General features: G+C 43.1%; 1 protein-coding gene across 1 annotated transcript in view; it reads right to left on the bottom strand.

The window, feature by feature from the left end:
• Positions 1 to 8479, bottom strand: part of LOC105475100 (uncharacterized) — a 91425-nt gene extending 82946 nt beyond the window's left edge. Inside the window, exon 1 of the mRNA XM_071097888.1 lies at positions 8310 to 8479. The gene's annotated coding sequence lies outside the window, so the exon portion shown is untranslated. The remainder of the gene's footprint in view (positions 1 to 8309) is intronic.
• Between the last annotated feature and the right edge of the window lie 12179 nt (positions 8480 to 20658).

Raw genomic sequence — 20658 nt, forward strand, 5'->3', positions numbered from 1 at the left:
TTTCTCAGCACGATGGAAGTTTATTTCTTGCTCACCTCACATTATAGTGGAATTGAAAAATCATGTAGAGAAACAGAGATGTGGCTGGGAGGGAGGGCTCTGCTCCAGACAGTCACCCTGGGACTCAGGCTGATGGGGACCTTTAAAATCTGTCTTCCAGGAGAACACTTGGAGGAGGGCAGAGAAGGGGAGGCATTTCCATCTCAGTTAGACAGAAAGGGGGAAAGCGCATGGATGAGTATGTCCAGGAGGACTTTATGAGCCCAAGCCAGAGGTGGTACACATCACTCATGCTCACACTCTACCGGGAAAACCTAGTTTCATGTCATCTTATTTCCCTCCAACTACAAGGAAATCTGGGAGACAAGGCCTACTAGTGTGGCCACAGAAGGGAAGATTTCTGGTGGCCAGAAGTGACCAATTATGCAGCAGTCTCCACCACAGAGCCCTTAGCACTCTGCTGGTACCTGTGAGGGCTTCTCATAAAGTGGGAAGGGGACCCGAGGGCCTGAGCACAGTGAATCTGCAGCCCAGGGGAGGTGTGCTTTCAGAGCTCAGACTCTGCCATGTCCCTCCCACAAGGTGTGAGAGAAGTAAGCAGCAGCCTCACCAGGCTGACTCCGCAGACAGAATTGCTGCTCTCTGGAAGGAAATTTCCTATCCCTGGGAAGCTAGGTAACTTTTCTACCAGAACAGAGGATCAATGGCAAAAATGAGTTCCAGGGAGATTGTAGAGCATTTGTTCATTCAGTCTGACTGCAGGAGTGCATGATGGGAAGTCAGTTTAGTTGTACAAACAAAGGAGAATGGAACAGAGTCATGTGTGTCTTCAAAGGAGCCCAAGCACCTAACTCCAAAAGTGTAGGATGCCCTTGAAGTAAGTTCTTGCTGACAGATCACAGAAGCGGGGCGGGGGAAGGCTCTGATTGCTCCAACGTCAGAACAGGAACACTTGCATAGGTGCTCTCCTTTATTACAGCCCCACCCCCTGTAAAGGTAAAGAGCTGATGCGGAACCAGCGTGTGCAGACTCCCTTCCCCTCTGCCCTTGGCCCAAGGGCAACGGCACGAAATGGGATTAATTGGGATTATGGGGGCTTTGGCTGCTTGGCTGCTACTCAAGGATGAATGCTTAATTTATGTCTCAGTGGTCTTGACTCCTGCCTGATTAAACTGGCTCACTCAGGCCATCGTTTGCCAAGGACTTTCCTTTCAAAGGAGTGGCTACAGGTGGTGCTTTTATGTGACAGCTTTTTAGCTTTGATGTGGTACGTGGCATTAATGGATTGCTGCAATGCCGCCTTTCTCTCAGAAATAACTAAAAGCACAAACAAATTCAATGGCTTCTCCTTCCATCTTTCAGGGTTTTTCTTGTGACTATCGAAGTGTCAACAGGTGTGATTGTTCACAAGTATATACAAGGGCTGTGGAATTATTACTGGACAAGAGAATAGAGCATTTATTTGGAAAACATTCACCAAACAGAGATGTTAAGATTCAGAAATGCCTCCCCTCCTTTCAGCAACTCACTCCTCTGAATCAAAAGGTGCCCTTAGGAAGGCCTGAGGTTGATGGTGCCCTGAAGCTAATAGAGACAGGGACCCTCCTCCAGCTCCCCCACACTGTTCCTTGCCAGGCGCTTAGGATCCTCTCCTGTGTTAGACCCCGTGTTAGACGGGAAGCTTCGTCTCTGAAGTTTGCTGCAGCTTGGGCCAAGCTTTGTTGTTATTTGCAGTGATGGGGAGTGATGAGCAGCTTCTCTTCTATTGGGATTTAAACAGAGACTGTCCACAAACCTAAAATGGCTTATGGTTTTAGCCCATTTGATTGTTAACTTGGTTTACAAATATATTAAGCAGTTTTTTGGTTGACTTGATATTTCCTTATTGACTTGACCCTTGAAGTCGGTCAAAAGAGCCAAATGGATTTGGGTAAATCTTCCCTGCAGCATAAAGATTCTCATCCTTTTTCCAGCAGCCATAAACACATCTTCATCAGCAAATAAGCTCTCGGACTGCATAAACGGAGTAGTTTTCTGTCTAAAAGGGATGTGTTTTGAGAAATTGTTGCCTATGACTTTCATGCTAGTTAAAACTAAATGTTGTGGTTTTGAACTAAACTAACAGGACAGAGACCTGTACCTTAACTATATGATATTTCATGAATTGAATTAATTAGTGTAATCCTAGAAACTTGTTTCCCAATATCAAATATTGCATACAAATTACTACAGAAATTATGACTCCCCTTGTTCTGTATTTGCGTGGTGTTATCTGGGATATACTTGGGAAATGCTAAAATGTATCAATATTATTTCTCCTAGTTTCATAGAAAAAGCAGCTACAGAACATACCTCATTAATGGGAGAGGTCTATCATATTAGAATCTGGAAAAAGTACAACAAAAAGTGTCCACACTCTGCTTTTGATTAGGATTTCATAAGCTTAACAAACTTTATGGAAAATAGAATTATGAGCATAGTATGTTGTTAATGAAAAACGACTTTAACTTGGCCGGGCACGGTGGCTCACACCTGTAATCCCAGCACTTTGGGAGGCCAAGGCAGGCAGATTATAACATCAGGAGTTCGAGGCCAGGCTGGCCGACATGGTGAAACCTGGTCTCTACTAAAAATACAAAAATTAGCCAGGAGTGGTGGCGGGTGCCTGTAATCCCAGCTATTCTGGAGGCTGAGGCAGGAGAATCGATTGAACTCGGGAGGCAGAGGTTGCAGTGAGCCGAGATCATGCCACCGCACTCCAGCCTGGGAGACAGAGCAAGACTCTGCCTCGAAAAAAAAAATGACTTTAACTTTTATAACATATTATAATATATATATAACATATTATAATATATATAACATATTATATGTTATAATATAATAATATAATAATAATATAATATATTATAACATATATATTATAATATGTTATAACATATTATAATATATATGTTATAATATAACATATTATTAATATCTCCCAGAAATACTTTGATTATAAAATTTAGGTTTTAGTCGAGTGGAGAGTGGAGGATAATAAAACTGATTGTGTAACTCAATCTGAATTTGAGAGACAGAGATCCTAGGGAAATAGATAAATGAGATCATATGAGTTTAGAAAGAAAATTAGGCAACTCCATCAAATCCAACTTAAAAGTCAGAGAGAACGTAAAGATGTTGCTAGGATTTCAAATTAGCAAAAGTGAGGGATGCCATCTGTCCTGAAATTTGATGAAGCCCCTCAGGGAAGATGTACCAAGGGAAGGAAAGGTTGCTGTAAGCATTATATGAAAATAACCCCAGGAACTTTGGCTGAAAAATGTCCTTATCACTTGCCTGTCAGGGCGTAGTCAGTGTACACCCTCTTCTGCGGAGTAGATTCTTCCAAAAACGGGACCAGTTTGCAGACCTGGCCTACTGCTGTGCATGGAGACACAGCCAGAGTACCTGTCCTCAGGATGGCAGAGGTGGCGAAACCCACAAAATTTTCCAGTTGAAATCCATCTTTTACCGATGAGGAAACTGAGGCCCAGAGGGGAAATGAGCTTGCCTTGAGTACATGGTAAATCATTCCCAGTGCCCTTAGCTGATTTACAAAGAGCCAATTCACCCTGTCCACACTCTTCCCAAATGTAGGAAGTAAAATTACTCAACTTTCTTGCTAAAGATAGATATTTAGTATAATCATCCAAGAATTATATCCCTGTCTTTAAGCAACTTTCATGCCTAAAGTACTCCTCTAACCCTGAATCCACTAAAAGCCAGAACCAAACACTCTTAATCATATATGTTGTTTTGGAATTGTTCTCTAGTTAGGCCACAAAAGCCTACCTTGTGTTCCCATCTACTGCCTGTAGGCAGGAAACAGGTCCTTGCTTTTCTCTGGATCTCTCCCAGCAGAACCAATGTTACTAAATGAATAGTGTATGGATAGTTCTAGGTACCTCAATGCATAGCCCTTCACTGCCCAAGAAGCCCTCACTTGTCTAGTCGTTGGCAGCCAGGGGATGTAGAAGACGACCCTGTGAAGCATTTTTAAAAGAGGGATTGATAGCTAGCTATCAGGAGCCCTTTCTACAAAATTTTGTTCTGAACTTGCAGCAAAGCTATGAATTTGCCTTACAGTAAAAAGAGGCATATTCATAGAAGGTAATAAAATTTCTGTTCTAGTTAATTGGCTGGGCGCAGTGGCTCACACCTGTAATACCAGCAGTTTGGGAAGCCAAGGCAGGGGGATCCCCTGAGGTTAGGAGTTCAAGACCAGCCTGGCCAAAGTGGCCAAACCCCGTCTGTACTAAAAATTAGCCAAGGATGGTGGTGTGCCCCTGTAGTCCTAGCTACTCGGGAAGCTGAGACAGGAGAATGGTGTGAACCCGGGGGGCGGGGGTTGCCATGAACTGAGATCGCGCCAATGCACTCCAGCCTGGATGACAGAGTGTGACTCCATAAAAAAAAGAAAAAAAAAAAAAAAACTACCAAAAAAACTTCTGTTCTAGTTAATATTCTACTTCAAGATACTTTGCATATAAGAAAATTTCTTATATGTTCTTAAATGAGATTTTTTGCTTCGGTTTTGTTTTGCTTTATGAAATCATACTAGAAAGTTGAATATAAATTTCGAGTTTTGCGTTCATGCCTGGCCCTGGGTTAAAGATGCGAAATTGGCAAAACTGAATTATAGGCCCTTTAGGGTCTCGCAACCCCAGCCAAGCCCCCTCAGCAGCATCTCTTGCTGCTCCCTTGGCTGTCCCTCACACCAACAGCTAAATATTTGCTAAATGAAATAGTGAAGGTGCTCGTCCGTGGCCCCAAATCCTGTAGCCAGGGCAGGAAGTGAGGTGTTGGGTCCTGTGAGTATGTTGAGGCCTTCAATAACCACATTAGGGATGTGTGGAGAGAGGAGTGCATTTTGTCTCCAGGAGGAGAACCTGCTAGGAACACAGACATTCAGTAGGCAGAACTGGGAAATTTGTCTACAAATCTGGCTTTGCAATTATTTGTAACTATCAACCTCTTGATAGCCATGTAATTTCAATATTCTCCATGTGTCACCAGTAATTTCTCAGGTTATTCCTCCATTCCAGCACAGATCTGTCGTGGAGGCAGTGCTGGGGATCAGTCAAGATGAGCCTGGGCTCTGAAGGCAATATCATGCTACAACCTTGGACAACTTGCTTACCATCTCCGAGCTTGGTTCCCTCATCTAACCATCGGGGGCTACTAATATTTACTACTTCATGAAGTTATCATGAGGATAAAACTAGTGCATCAAAGCATTTAGGGCAATGCCTGGTATAGTAAGCCCTCAACAAACATTAGAAGAACAAATGCCATTATTTTGACATTTGAGAAGTGTTGTGTGAATGGCTGGATATGTTGATTCCAGTCACTGGAAGCAAGGGAGACTCCAATGTAAGGTTTGCTTTGCCTCATGCTGGCACTTAGACATTAATTTCATAAGCTGAAACACAGAATGGATCTTAAACATTAACCTAATATACCAAGAAATAAAAATACTAATCAAAGTGGCAGAAATAGCATAAACCATAGATATTATCTTTGTGTAATTTTAAAAAATGGTTACAACAAAATTGATTCTTTTCATTACACATTTATGAAACTGAGCTGATTTCATGTGACCATACTGATTTTAATGTCTTCTTAGTATTTAGAAAATGTGAAACAACCTTCAATATGAACTATGACGTATAAGTTTATATCTTCACTCAGCATGAAGAAAAAGCAATTTTTGTTTTTTTTCTTCTTCTTCTTTCTTTTTTTTTTTGCCAGGCTCTGATGTGGCACTTGGTTCTAGAGAAGGTTCTGGCTGTTGATACAACTCGAAAATCTGAGTTGATAGCGACAGAGGTTAAGTCTTCACATTGTGAGGTTCTATTGACTTTTCCTGCAGCCTTGCCCTTTATCCTTGTCTACACATTAGTTTGTGAGAAGCCTTCAAAAGGTAGAGCACTCATTAGTGGTTCCATAGTGGATGCTTATGTTCAGTTGTTATTTCTTTGTATGCCGCTATTGTCTAGGTTATATTATGCAGTGTGACAAGTGCTGTGGAGAGCAAATGAAAGGCAAGGTTTCAGCACGAGCAAAGCTTATGTTACAAAGAGAGAGTGTTTTGAAATGGCCTTATGACAGAGCAAAGCACTATGCCAGGTGTAGTTGAACAACGAGGAACAAAGCCGTCCTAACAAACAGCACCGGTCCATCTGGGAGGGGGCAGAAAGGGAGCAGAGGGAGCCCACTCTTCTAAAGTGACTCCTTGATAACAATTTAAAAGATATTATACTGGATAATGGTTTTTACAACTCTAATGGATATTACAAGAAGCAGTGAGAGGTGGGATGTTAAAGCTCTGGAGAAGGAGATCCGGGGTGCCTCCTGCTTTTGAACTTCAAGATTGCCCCTCTTCCGACCGACAGTTTTAGATACTGACCCCAAGCTCCCTGCCTCCTAAACAGTAGAAAATAGTCATGCCTGGCCGGGCGCAGTGGCTCACGCCTGTAATGCCAGCACCTTGGGAGGGCGAGGTGGGCAGATCACTAGGTCAAGAGTTTGAGACCAGCCTGGCCAACACGGTGAAACCCCGTCTCTACTAAACATACAAAAATTAGCCGGGCTTGGTGGCAGGTGCCTGTAATCCCAGCTCCTCGGGAGGCTGAGGAAGGAGAATCACTTGAAACTGGAAGGCAGAGGTTGCAGTGAGCTGAGATTGCACCACTGCACTGTAGCCTGGGCAAAAAGAGCAAAACTTCATCTGAAAAAAAAGAAAAGAAAAGAAAAAAGAAGAAAGAAAGAAAATGGTCATACCTTTAGACAATGTAACTCAAGCCTAAAAGAAGTTAGATTTCTTTCTAGTCTACCAGTAAGTTTGGAAAAAGTTGAGAAAGATGTGTAAAGTAATAAGCATATTAACCAGGGATGGTTGTTGTTTTTATTTGTAATATCCCCTTTAGAACAATGAGCCAAGAATGGCAATCACAATAGAAAAGACATCTCATGCACAGAAGACTAACTGGAGTTTTACGTGGGAGACTGGAGAGTCATTGCTAGCTTGTTGTATGAAGTAAGCAGGTGCTTTAATGAACTGTAGTATTTACTCCCAAAAATCTGGAATTTTCTTTGTTCTTATGCTTTATATTTCAAGCAAAGCTTTATTGCTATAGAGGAAGCAACAACATTCAGTAGCATGAAGTCAGCCTGTGGCATTCCCTACCTCTAGGGGTCAAAGAGCCTAACACTGTAGACGGATTTAAAAGAGGGCTAGATAATTCTGTGGCAAATATTAGCATTTGCTGTCATGCATGTTAAAAAGACTGGTAATCAAATATCATGACTCAGAGAGTGAATGAATACTGCCAGGGCAAGCCTTCTTTCTCCCGCTCCTCCCTCCCCATGCTCACATCTCCACTACAGGAAACACGACTGAGTTGATGGGAAGGGAAAATGCTCTTGCCATAGCTCATTGAAATCACACAATCCCCTGTGACTCAGGAACTAGGTGGGGAATTGAGAGGTACAAAGAGAGGAAAGTCAGGTTTCTCAGCCCTAGGATTCTGGCTGCTGCCCTTGAAGTTTCTCTGGACTGACAAGACTTTGAGGTCTGCTGGAAAGACAAGGCTTGATGACAACCTCCTAAGTCTGGGTAAGTCTTAGGCTTTTCCTGGAGGAGATGGCCCTCCTGAGAGGCTGCAGCACCCCCATATCATCTGGGATTCAGCCTCACTGTTATCCCGACCACCTGAGGAGGGGAGAAAACTGGCCGTCTTTGTTTTCTACTTTCTCCTTCCTTCCTGCTCTCTTCCTTTTTTCATCTTTTTCTTCCCTCTTCCTCCCTCTACAGTGAAGAAAGAACATCTGTTTCTCTTGCCGCTTCCCCTTAGAGGCGCCATAGGACCCCAGTGCCCATGAAGTCACTGGAAAATTCAGCTCTTTATTCCCCAGGCAAGAGGCTTGCTTAGAAAGTGTCTAGGCTGCAGGTCCTGGGTAGTGTCAAGATCAGGTGGCCTCAGGGCCTTGGCTCTCCTCACTCCAGCATCTTCTCCCTTGCCCTCTCTACTTGACCCTTCCCTAACACACAGAGGAGCTCTGATATTTTCCAACAGTAAACACAACCAGTCAGACACCCCCCCGTGCCCATGCGCTCCCCTAGCTGTTCTCTCTGTGCTCTCTGAGAGCCACGTTTCTCACCAGGCTGACCACAGAACGCTGTTTCTTTCCTGTATTCCATTCTCAGCTCAGTGGCTCCCTTCCATTTCCACTCCCTGCCCTCTGCTCTCATCAGCATCAACAATTACCTCCATGTGGTCCCAGCTGCTTTTATCTCTCTTCGTGAGACAGACCCCTCTCCTTCCCAAGCATCCAATTTTTCTTTGCCTGTGACACCTCACTCTTCTGGGTTTCTCCATGACTCCATCTTCTGTTCAGAGGTCTGGGCTCAGCCCTGGGACTCCTCTCCGTGTTTTCTCTCCCTAGGCAATCTCACCAGCCCACCACTTTCATACCACCTGTGCCGAGTTCTCCCAAGTGTGTATCTAAGCTCCTAACTCCTGTATCCAATGATGTCCTCCTATTGGATGCCTCAGATGCAACTCAATTGCAAACTGGCCAGACCTGAACTCTTCTGATCCCCCCAAATATCAGTAAACCAATTCAGACACCCTGAAACATGAGAGTCCCGTTTCCCTTTCTCACTCTGTATATACACTTGATCCGCACGTCCTATCAATTCTACTCCTAAAACATCTCACAGTTTCACTCAGGTCTCTCAATTTGCTGCCACCACCTAAGTCCAAGTCACCCGCATCCTACACCAGGACCACTGCAATAGCCTCACAGCTGGTCTCCTCACGTCTACTTTTGCCCTCGTTACACTGAATCCGTTCTTAAGTGGCACCCATTCTTCTATTTAGCAGTAGAGAGGTGTTAGGACCTAAGTTCGACCATGTGATTTGTCTGCCAAAAACTTGTAAATTGCAATTGCAAATGGAATGCCTATGGGAAGTTGGTCCTAGCCGAGCTCCCATCACTTATGTGTCTCCAGTTTCCCTGCGGTGGCCCCTAACATCATTTCAATTCTACGCTTTCTCCCACCACGGGGCGTCCACAAGTTTGATCCCTCTGTCTGACATGCTCCTTCTCCCACTTTTGGCCTGACTTCTACCGATTTTTCTCAGGTTTCAGTGTAGATAACACTTCTTCACGGAGACTTTCCCCAGCCTCCCAATCTAAATGAGATCCTCCAATTAGGCTGTCTCTTAGTTCCTCGTCTTTTCCTTTGTTTAATTTACTGTAAATTATAAATATTGTGTGTATTTAACTGTTGACTGCCTTGTCCCCATAGGTTCCATGAGCAGGGATTATGCTTGTCTCACCATTACGGCCTGGGGCGTAGGTCTGTGTCTGCCGCCTAGCAGTGCTCTGTCTCTAGCTGTTAAAGAATGTGTACTAGTCAGGTCAGAACCGCCTGCTGGACATCACATGAGAGAAAAATAGGAGGCTGTCCCTACAAATATGAACACTTAATTAATCATCTGAGCATTTGAGGTAGTGTTATTCTTTTCCTACCATACCATAAAATGAATTCTTATACCCTTTGTAATTATCAAACTCAGATGATAAAGTTCCTGAAAACCAAATTTTCTCTTAATTATTAAATGTGCTACTATGTCCTCTCTGGGTGGACAGATTTGCAAGAACTTGAAAATGGGCGGCAGGGCAAGGTGGCTCACATCTGTAATCCCAGCACTTTGGGAGGCTGAAGCGGGTGGGTCATGAGATCAGGAGTTCGAGACCAGCCTGGCCAACATGATGAAATTTCACCTCTATGCCTCTACTGAAAATACAAAAATTAGCTGAGCATGGTGGCGTGCACCTGTAATCTCAGCTACTTAGGAGGCTGAGGCAGGAGAATCGCTTGAACCCGGGAGGCAGAGGTTGCAATGAGCTGAGGTCTCACCATTGCACTCCAACCTGGGCCACAGAGTGAGATTCTGACAAAAAAAAAAAAAAAAGAAAGAAAGAAGAAAGAAAAAAGAAGAAAGAAAGAAAGAAAGAAAGAAAGAAAGAAAGAAAGAAAGAAAGAAAGAAAGAAAGAAAGAAAGAAAAAGAAAAGGAGGGAGGGAGAGAGGGAGGGAGGAAGGAAAGAAAGAAGGGAGGGAGAGAGGGAGGGAGGAAGGAAGGAAGGAAAGAAGGAAGGGAGGGAGGAAGGAAGGAAAGAAGGAAAGAAGGAAGGAAGGAAAGAGGGAAGGAAGGAAGGAAAGAAGGAAGGAAGGAAAGAAGGAAGGAAGGAAAGAAGGAAGGAAGGAAGGAAAGAAGGAAGGAAGGAAGGAAAGAAGGAAGGAAGGAAAGAAGGAAGGAAGGAAGGAAAGAAGGAAGGAAGGAAAGAAGGAAGGAAGGAAAGAAATGGGCTAGTGGATCAGCACTTGCTGAGCAACTACCACTGAGCTGCAGAGGCAGATTCTGCAAGGGCACAAGGCCTGACCCCAGTTCTTGGGAGATGGTCAGCACAGGCAGAAAGCAGAGTAAAGTTACATAAAACAATATGTGCAAGACAAGTTGTGTCAGCCCTAAGTCATATAATATACTCATCCTGTACAAATATCTGCAGTGCACAGTCATCGTCTTCCTGTGTGGGCTGGTGAGGTAGCGTGTTAAAGAGCTAGGCACAAGTTGGGGCTCCAATCCTGTATTTGTGAGACTTTGGGCAAGCCACTTTATCTCCCTGAGCCTCAGCTTTCTCTTCTGTACAATGAATATAATAATAGCTCCCCTTCCTGCTTCATAGAAAAGGGAAGGACAATCATCTTTTATTAAGTCTCTTCTTCATGTCAGGTCCTGTAATAGACATGTTAACGTAAGGCTCCGGGCAGGGTGCAGTGGCTCATGCCTGAAATCCTAGCACTTTGGGAGGCTGAGACAGGAGGATTGTCTGAAGTCAGGAGTTTGAGACCAGCCTGGGCAACAAAGCGGGATGCCATTTCTAAAAAGAAAAAAAAAAGAAAAGAAAAAACCCATAAGGCTCTCATCACACTCTTTCAACAATCCTGAGAAGCTAGCATCACTCATATTTTACAAATAAAATGATGGATGCTCCAGGAGGTGAAGTAATGTGTCTAAGCTCACAGCTGCTAAGAAACAGACCCACAATGAGAACGCCAGTCTGACACCAAAGTTTATGCTCTTTCTTCTCCTGTAAATATGAGGCTTGTTAACTAGAAAGTGTGATACAGATACAAGTATCATTCTATGAAAATGCAGCTCAATCACAGTTAGAAAACTGAGTTTTATCCATTCATTCACAAATATCATTGAATGCCTTTACTGTGCTTTGTGTACTGTGCCAGATAACTCTCGGTATTATCAGAAGCAATGACTTAAGAGAAAAAGTAAAACGACAATGATCTTTTCATCCTTTCTCAAAAACTTTTGTCATTGGATTCCTGTAACTAATGTGATTCTCCATAAACTCAAGCAGTGATTTTCTGGTTTTAAAATTTCCACCCTGTTTTTTTTAAAGGAACATATCTATTATATGAAGTGGGAAACACCTGTATGGGAGGCACATTTACGAGTAAACTGTGAGCTGCTGTCACAAGCAGTTAAAAGTAAAATGCCTTTGTCAAAGCGAGTTAACAAAGTCTATTGTGTGACATGGAATCTTTGACACATTCATCGTGCTGGTGTGGACTATCTCAAAACTCAGAGCTGGTGGACTCTAGCCAGCTTCCTTATCATGTGTACCAAGGAGTCTGTTTCCACGAGGACCCGCATCATCCTCTCTGCGCTGTTGGCTTTCATTGGAGATGACCTCACAGACCTGCTCCCAAGCATGTGGGACCTGAAATCTAGCAAAGGTAATAGATTTGTTCTGGTGCAGAATCGGAGAGGTAACCATCTATCTCAAGCCATCATTAGCAGAGCAGGATGCAGGAGCCACGGGGTTAAGAGAGAGGACAAGGCCATGGAGTTTATACAGCGGCACAGCCAGTTTTATGATAAAGGCCCTGTGACTCTCAACTCAGTGCTCCTTCCTCCTTGTGATCAAGAGTACTATTGTAGACATGACTGCAGCTCTCTAAGATTTTCAGTTCACTTCTTCCTCCAGGCATATGGGAGGGCTGGCTTTAAGTCAGGTGTGGCCATATGACTCACCTTGGCCAGTGAAAGGTGAGGGGGGCCTGTAATCCCGGCGCTTTGGGAGGCCTAGGTGGGCAGATCACTTGAGGCCAGGAGTTCAAGACCAGCCTGGCCAAAATGGCGAAACCCTATCTCTACTAAAAAAACAAAACTTAGCTGAGCGTGGTGGTGCGTGCTTGTAGTTCCAGTGACTCGGGAGGCTGAGGCACGAGAATCACTTGAACTCAGGAGGTGGAGGTTGCAGTGAGTCAAGATCATGCCACTGCACCACTCCAGCCTGGGTGACAGAGCAAGACAAGACTCTGTCTCAAAAAGAAAAAAAAAAAAAAAAAGAAAGTTAAGGGGATTTATGTCACTTCTGGGCAAGCATATTTAAGAGCCATATTGTAACTTTTCATGCCCTCTTTCTGTGCGATGGTGGATCCTGAAGCATTGTACTGTGATGTTAACTTAAGATCTAATAATGAGGTGGTGGAGTCTCTGTCTGCCTGAGTCCCTGAGTGACTAGGATTAGTAGAGCCTCCTAGCCAATCTGCTTTGGGTGTGTCATATGAATAAGACTTGTTTCATGGTGTAACTAGTTAACTAGTTCATCCTGACTATTGCTAGTGCCCATTGTGACAGGATGGACCAAGGTGCAGAGTAGTGTTTGTGACTATGGCAAAGAGGAGAGCTAAATAACTCACTCAGAATAAGCTGGCCCAGCACAGTGGCTCACGCCTGTAATCCCAGCACTTTGGGAAGCCAAGGTGGACGGATAACTTGAGGTCAGGAGTTTGACACCAGGCTGACCAACATGATGAAACCCCATGTTTACTAAAAATACAAAAATCAGCCAGGCATGGTAGTGCATGCTTGTAATCCCAGCTACTTGGGAGGCTGAGGCAGGAGGATTGCTTGATCCTGGGAGGTGGAGGTTGCAGTGAGCTGAGATCATGCCACTTCATTCCAGCTTGGGCAACAGAGCAAGACTCTGTCTCAAAAAAAAAAAAAAAAAAAAAAAAAAAAGGCAGGACCTCTTTCCTGTCCCCCAGCAGCCCCCGGCAGAGTGGACTTGGAGTCAGAGAGAGTGGGGTTTCCCTCACTGACCTCTCTGAGCTGGTGATGCGATCCTGGCTGCATCAGTGAATCCTCCTGTGAGGCAGCCCCTTTATCTGTGAAGCAGGGATAACAAGTTCATACTCGCAGGCCTGTTGTGAGTGTCAGTTTTCTGACAGAGGTCACAGTAGAACTCAAAAATGTCTGTTGGGGGAGTAACGTTCGTTGGTGTATCCCACATGCAGAGTCCTGCCCAAAGACATTAAAAAAAAAAAAAAAAAAAGGAAAAGAAAACCCTAAAATTCCTGTACAGCCTTTACTCAGCCCCTCAGGCCATCTTTGAAGGAATTATGTTAAAATCTCACGGGGGCCAAGGCCAGGCGCACTGGCTCATGCCTGTAATCCCAGCACTTTAGGAGGCTGAGGCGGGGGATTATGACGTCAGGAGTTTGAGACCAACCTGGCCAACATGGTGAAACCCTATCTCTACTAAAAATACAAAAATTACAGGCACGGTGGTGCACACTTGTAATCCCAGCTACTCGGGAGGCTGGAGCAGGAGAATCACTTGAGTCTGGGAGGTGGAAGTTGCAGTGAGCCGAAATCACGCCACTGCACTCCAGCCTGGGTGACAGAGTGAGACTCCATCTCAAGAAAAAAGAAAAAAGAAAAAGAAAAAGAATCTCATGGGGCCTGAGAGCCCATACATTAGGGATTCTGTGAAACTCAGGTTTCTCATAGTAGATGTGAGGTATTAGAGTGGATCTTCTTCACTTTCTCAGTCCCCACTGGACATGCTTAACTGTGAGAGTAAAAAGAAGATGAAGAAGGCGGGTGATGATTGAGCAGAATTAGTATTTTTTTTTTTTTTTTTTTCTGATTAGGAGAATGTTAGAAACTGGAAGATTCTTTGTGAACCAAGCTTTTAAAAGGTACTTCATTTGAAGGGTCAGAAGCAAGATTTGGGGGTGAACTTCTTTTATTCAGAACATAGTTGTTGATAAACTGTAAGGATCTCCCTACAAGAATGCCCTGATCCAGAGAAGAGTCTCTGCTCAGTTGTTTATTTACAGTGATCCCCAATATAGTCAAAATTTGTGGAAAGCATTGCTGTCATTTTTAAGAGTCGATTTACCCTATTAAAGAGGCAGAGGTAAGTTTTCCCGTGGTATCTTTCAAAGTGTTCATCCATGCCAAGCTTTAGAATGGGTACTTTCTTTCAATTAGGTTCTTATTCATACAGATTCATTTCCTACTGACTATATAATTATATAATTAAAGCTAACGTAGGCCATTTACACATTGTAGTTAATTTAATAGCTTTGAAATAGAATCCTTAAGGTCAAAAAAATGTGAACACCTGGAATCTAGTTAAAGTCCTGGTGGAATATATATATACATATTATATATATATGATAATGCTTTAACAAAACAGGTGAAGTTTGTCAGGGAGATCAGGATTTTGAGAATGTCATTTATAGCTTTCAGTTAAATTTTAAGCGGAAGAAAATGCTACAATTCCAATCTCAATCCAATTCTACAGGAAGATGGAATTTATAGGGGAAAAAGTTTGTGGGACAAAAAAGTCAAATTGTGTTTTCTAAGAAAAATGGTTTCCCAAATCATTGGCTCTCTCCCACTTAACCTTCCTTACCTTCTAATCTCCTTCCTTTCCTTTAACTCTGAATAACAGGCAGCATTAAGGTAGTTTTCGAAAAACTTAGCATTTCTAGAACTTCAGAATCCAAGATGGAAATTCCTGAATTACTAGTTCAAGTGCTTAGTTCCTAAGACCAAGCTCAGGTCCCCTAAGCTTTGTTTCCTCCTTAGGCAAAGATTTAACAGAATTGCATGGCCAAGATTTCAGAAATGCCTTGAGTAAGAGAGCTGTAGCTTTTTCCTCCACAAAATCTTGAGGCCTTCATTCCGGGCCTCTAATAATAGATAATTTACTTGTTACACAAGAGAAAAAAAAAATGAATTCATACTAGGAATCATTTAAATTGTTTCCTTATTTGGTAAGCCAATGGCTTTTACACAATTCAGAATACATTGAGGTGGAGGAGGAAGAAAGCTGGCTGTGACAAATCTTGAACCTTTTTAACCCATTTTAGACCTGATGTGCTGTAGAAGCTCCCTGTCATGTCCTCAGCCACACTACACAGAAAGGCCATTAAACTGAACTTGACTGCTTTGTTTTGCCAAAGAGAAGAGTACACACAAACAAAAAAATAGCCAGGCCAGGTGGTGCATACCTGTAGTCCCAGCTACTTGGGAGGCTAAAGTGGGGGGATCACTTGAGCCCACAAGGTTGAGGCTGCAGTGAGCTGTGAGTATGCCACTGCACTCCAGCCTGAGCAGCTGAGCAAGACCCTGTCTCAAAAAGCAAAGCAAAACAAAACAACAACAAAAGAGTACTCATCAACACTGCAGGGGTCCCAACTAGACGAGATGCGGGGCTGCTGAGGGACTAGGGCGAAGGGGCAGTGTGTTGCTCCCATTCCCAGGCAGAGCATAAAACATGGATCACAGGCATGATTGCTTTGGAGAGCAGCTCCAAGGGAAACTGCTAGGAGACACTGTGCAGATCTGTAGTGTGTGGCCATCACGGTGTCAGGATGGGTATTAAAATGTAATTCTTGTAAATGAGAGTCAATTTTGATGCGTTCACAGGAGGACCTGATCCGAACACTCAAGCTAACCCATTACCCTGTACGATGTAGACATACAGGCTGAAAATTTTAGTCAAATAAAGCTAAACTGCCTTACTTGCTGTCATAGGAAAACAAACAAACAAACAAAAAAACGAGACTGGCTAAAATGTTATTCTCCCTGTGCCTGTATAAAATATCAACAAAACCTAGTTGTCTTTGTTTGAATGGTTTAGATACAGTTTCACTTTCAGATACCATCCACTAAGTCCTTTACAAAGCAGATTAAGTTGGCCTTGGTTGATCAAGTGAAATTGCAGATCCACCTTTAGTACTCAATTAGCCAGGGGTTATAGCTCCAAGAATACACAGACATATGGATCAGACATGGGGACTTAAACCTGAATTGGGAGCTCGAAAGGATTTAAAGCCAACTCCATCTCCTGCAAATGTCTGAGGAAGGGCGTGTGGCCAGAAAGGGATAGTCCCTAGAAGCCCTGGATATTTGACCAGCCTCTTCTTGTGAGATTGTGACTCAGTTCTCTGGGGGAAGAAAAAGAAAAAAAGAGGCATAATGCCTGTTACTAAGGAGAATGCCAAAATCATGGCTGGTAGGTGAGCTCTTGGAGTGCGTAGCTTGGTTTCCTGACATGGATCTTCTGCAATTAAGTTGAATTTGGTTGATCAAGCTAAGTTGCTGATCATTCTCTTCCTACCAGGACAAAACAGTAGTCATAATCTCTACTATTTGTCTAGTGCTTTAATTATTTGACAAAGTGTTTTCTGGTAACTGTCTCTCTTAATTCCCATGACAACCCCTGCAATGCCAGGAATGATCATCAGGGCCAAAGCCTGGGGTTTCCAGAGAGAAAGAAAGTGGGTCCCGAGACACACAAGGAATCACCTGGGTCCTCAGACTTCAGAGTTGGTGCTCCCTTTCAAGTCAACTTGACCCTCTCAAGCCTTCATCCAACAATGTCCTCACTAAATAATTCTAACTCAGAGGGTGCTGTGGTGAAAGCCTTCCTCCACATTTTACTATTTTTCTTTATTGACAGTCTTGGCAGCTTTCCATCATGATTTTCTAAATGTATTTCAATGTAAAAAGCTCCCACAAACTCTTCTGTAGAATAAAGTAAGTGGTGATGTTGATGATGATTTTTCAGCACTTGTTTTGGGGACAAATATATTGGTTGCAGGAGCATCCTTCTAATTATTTGACTGTTGGATACAGAAACTCTCTTGCCAGTAAATGCACTGGGGTATTAGCGTGTGGAGTTGTTGCCCATGGCAGAGGATGTCTGAGACTGGTTAGTTGGTTGACCAGGATGATAGGGAAAGACCATGGTTAGTATGGAAAGTAATGTTATGATGATTTGAGGTATTTTCCTACTTTACAATTCTTATCTCATCAATCCATCTAACAGTGGGCTTCAAAGCTGTATTTGGTGGCCTCCCTTGACTGCACTGTGTATACCTGCACATTTTGAAAGAAGAGGTTAAGGTAGAAAGCAGGGCACCCCAGGTCCACTCTCCCATCGAATAGGTCTTCCCACTACAGTCTCCCTGGCACTGCCCATGGGAGAAGATGGAGAGGAGCCTCTGAACAGGCCCTATCTTCAAACTCACACGTGGTTACAGTGCCTCTCACAGAAGCCAGCTTAGCACTAGATGGGCAAGCACCTCACACCCGCTGAGGCAGACTGGATAGTTAGTATGATTGTTGCTTCTAATGGGCTAATGCTGATCCTGGGTCCAGGAGAGGCAGAACCATTTCTCTGGATTTTCCTGTGCTTATTTCCTCACCGCCATCACCACCACCAGCAGCAAGCCCCATCCCTCTGCAGTTTGTCATCATCTTGTTACCATAAAAATCACATCTCAGTCTGGGCTGCAGGGCTCAGAAAATGTACAAGCACCACGTTAAATGTTATGATGTGAAACATCATTTATTTCTTCAACAATTCAGTCCAGAGCTGGGGCCATGGTTTTGCAAAATTTGTTTTTCTGCCTCCTTCTCCCTCGTTCTTTTCTTCTCCTAAATCTTTCTCTCGCTCTCTTTTTCCTATTGACCACTTGTTAAATCTTTTTGTTTGTTTCCCCCCTTTCTCCTGGGACCCTCCGACAGGCAGGCTTGCCAGATTCATTTTCTGATCAAAGCTGTTTGATTTGGTCAATTTTGCCACATTGGAGACGTTCTCTATTACAGAGATAAATAGCTTTGGGCTAACTGTCAACGAAAACTTGTAAGCTAATAAATTATTCCAATTTCTTCCCGCGGATTTCTCTGGAGACAGCCCTAGGAAATACACTTTTTGATTAGTAAATTTCTCTGTGTGTGTGTCTGGACATTCAAATGTGTCGGCTTTGATTAGCACCATTGCTTTTCAAGTCGACGTTGGCTGAGGGGCTGTCAGTTGCAGGCAGCCCTGATGCATAATGCATCAACTGGGCCCAGAAACGGGAGCCTCTTCCAAGGCTGGAAAGGCGGGAAAATTGCCCTAACAACCCCACTGGCCCACTCTGCACCAAAGGGAGCTCAACTTGAAAGTCTTGACAAGACTTGCTTTGGCTACAGTGGAAGCCACCCACGCCGGGCTGGAGAGACCACGACCGCAGGCCTGCCAAGAATCAAAGCCGCTGCTCCATCTGCTCCACCACCACCTCCCCCTCCCACAGTTTCACCCCTGCATCCTCACCCATACACTCCACTCCATCATCCTAGAGTCCCCGGGCAAAGGCCAGCCCCTTCTGGGCAGGCCTAGATTTCCCTTTGCCTCCCCTTGGATTCCGGTTTGCCGTTTGTCTAGTTAAGGGCCCTTGGGTTGTTATAGAAACAATATTTTGGCTATAACAAATCAATCGGTGCGTGTGAACACAAACATACAGATCATTTATCAACTGCAAAATACCCTAAATTATGACCTTTCTAAAACCTATCAGAAGGGCGAGCAAATGCATAACGTAAATTAAAGTTTGAAGGGTCAGCGGTTTTTACTTTCACTATTCATCTTTCTTTCACCTTATAGGTTTAAGAACAAGAGGGCTGTGTAATTACATTTCAATGGGGTGCAGCGGTTCATTATTCCCGGCTATACCAATCTGCTGCAACATTTCCAATGCAGTCAGGTACATTTTAGCAGATATTAGTTGGTATAAGACCATACTTGCTCTTTGGGACTGATAACATCTTTTAATGCATAACAGTGCTATCATCTCAATTTAGAAGAGGCTAAAAGGCTGAGGATTTTTTCTCAGATCAATACAGTTGTTCATATTTTATAAACGTGGTAAAGCCTATCTGGTAATTCTTCCCAGATACGATTTGCCCTTTGCCTCCCAGTTGTTCCCTGTCTCTGATTATCATTTCCCAAAGTCCCCACCACCACATGTGGTAGGAGACAACATTTTGTGCTGGAGCCCACTGCACTGATGGAAATGGGTAGCTTCCAACAGAAAATCCTTCTGTTGCCAATGATCTGGTTCCGGCGGTGACGGGGCGGCGCTGCTGAGCACAAGGGCTCTGAAGTTCCAGCTCAGCCCTGAAGTTTGGTGATAGCAGCCATTGCGTTCTTTCTACCTGTGGAGCCAGCAAGCACCTTTGGAAACAATTGATGTACTCTGCCCCAGAATATGCAGCCACAGTGGAGTCACCAGAGTGAGATGAAGGGGACCTCTTGTATCTTGAAGAAATCCTATAGAATAGAACAAACCTTAAATGTCTTCTTCAAGCAAAGAAGCCAGCCCCAGAGCAATAAATAAAGTTCAAGCCCATTTAAAATTTTACATATATATATGTGTGTGTGTGTGTATGTTATATATGTAAGAATGTAGGTATACATACATGTGTCTGTGTGTACATGAATGAAAATGTATGTAAATTTCCTAATAAAGGCTGGAAAATACACATCAAATGGCAAAGTAGTTATCCCTGGGGAGAGGAATGAAGGAGGATAACTTACATTTTGCAAAAATATTTTACCCATAAGATTGCATTCATATTTTACTTGTGTAATGAGAGAGAGATATAGAAGGAAGGAGAAAGAAAAGAAGAAAGAAGGAGCAGGAAGGAAGGAAGGAGAAAGAAAAGAAGGAGGAAGGAAGGAGCAGGAAGGAAGGAGAAAGAACAGGAAGGAAGGAAGGAAAATAAAGAAAGAAGTAGGGAAGAAAGGAAGGAAGGAAAGAAGGAGGAAGGGACTTCTTTTTAAAATTTTTTAAATTACAAAACACAAAATTTACTATCGTAACCATTTTTAAGTGTACAATTCATTAGTGTTAACTATATTCACATTGTTGTACAACTAATCTCCAGAACTTTCATCTTGCAGAACTGAAACTCTATTGTCATTAAATAACAACTCCCCATTGCCTCCTTGCCTCTTCTGTCCAGATGCTGGCAACTACCGTTCTATTTTCTGTCCCTATTAATGAGTCTGACTACTCTAAATACCTCTTGTAAGTAGAATCATGCAGGATTTGTCTTTTTGTGACTGGTTTGTTTCACTTAGCACAATGTCCTCACAAGGTTCATCCATGTTGTAACATGTGCCAGAATGTCCTTCCTTTTTAAGGCTAAATAATATTCCATTATATTATTTTATATATAAGGAATATTATATATTATTATATATTATATTTCTGTATAAAGCATGTATATATTCCCTTCTAAAGCTATATAATATTCCATTATTTATGGAATATAATTATAGTCTATTAATTATGGAATATTCCATTATGCCATTTGTCTAGTTAAGGGCCCTTAACTAGATAAATAGTTAAGGAACTAATAATTCCAATTATGATTCCATATTATTGGCTC

The sequence above is a fragment of the Macaca nemestrina genome, chromosome 6, assembly GCF_043159975.1.
Source record: "Macaca nemestrina isolate mMacNem1 chromosome 6, mMacNem.hap1, whole genome shotgun sequence".
Classification (NCBI taxonomy): Eukaryota; Metazoa; Chordata; class Mammalia; order Primates; family Cercopithecidae; genus Macaca; species Macaca nemestrina.